The sequence below is a fragment of the Bactrocera latifrons genome, unplaced genomic scaffold (genome assembly GCF_001853355.1).
Source record: "Bactrocera latifrons isolate USDA-ARS-PBARC rearing strain unplaced genomic scaffold, ASM185335v1 scaffold_721, whole genome shotgun sequence".
Lineage (NCBI taxonomy): Eukaryota > Metazoa > Arthropoda > Insecta > Diptera > Tephritidae > Bactrocera > Bactrocera latifrons.
Genome location: NW_017537403.1, coordinates 97084 through 98029, shown reverse-complemented (window position 1 = coordinate 98029; position 946 = coordinate 97084). Strand labels below are relative to the sequence as shown.

The following is a 946-nucleotide window of genomic DNA, read 5'->3' as shown; positions in this document are numbered from 1 at the left end:
TATACGCCGAATTCAGCAAACAAAGTGTTCAACTTATTTAAAACGTTTGTGCTAGTTGAACGCTCGAAGTTCATTGACTTAACACCTAAAATTAGATCCACCAATTTTAAACCTTTTTGGTAGTGCAAGGTRACACCAAGAAAGTTGCGATGGACGTAACTGTCCGTCCACAAGTCAACTGTGMCAGTTGCTCCACCACTATGAGCAACTTCGGCTATCTCATCTTTAATAATTTTTTTTTTTTTCATCCGCCAACTTTAGCGTAGCTCGAGACACCGTTGTTGCATCAGGCAGCAGGTCATCAAGATCAACTCCTTCCTTATATCTCCCACCAATATTGATTAGGAACTTTGCTATGTTCTTAAATCCATTGCCATTGATTGCTGAAAAGGGTTGGCARTCCTGTGTCACCCATTCCACACATGCGTCAATAGCCTCTTTTTTTTCTTCCGGGTTTGCAGTAGTCAACAATGTTGTCTCTTTAAGCAATTTGCAGCATTTGTGCCGGCTTAAATTTGAAGACTGCTTCGGTGAGTATTTTACAAGATTATGACAAGACCGACAGTATAAAAATCCATCCAGAACAACGCCATCCTCCTTCACAATTTCTGTCAATATGTTCCAAATATTGCTTTTTCCCTTACGTCGGGCAGACAATTGGTATACATTTGTGCGAATTTTTTCAATGATAACCTCCATATCGATCAAATAACCAAATTCAACTAATTATGAACTACAAAAATGTATTACATTTAGTCATAGCGAAGATTTTGACTAAAAAGAACAACAACAAAAAGAAGCTACAACAACAAAGTGCATAGAAATTATTACGGTACATGCAGTSGTAACGCTCACATCGTGTCGTCTTGTCGCTAATCGTTTACTCATAATCGATCAACTCAAATTGAATGGAATGATGCTTTCGTCAACACATACTCATTTTATT

At 37.8% G+C, this 946-nt stretch overlaps 1 pseudogene; it reads left to right on the top strand.

Annotated features, from left to right (window-relative positions):
• Positions 1-946, top strand: part of LOC108976084 — a 3682-nt pseudogene that overhangs the window by 2170 nt on the left and 566 nt on the right.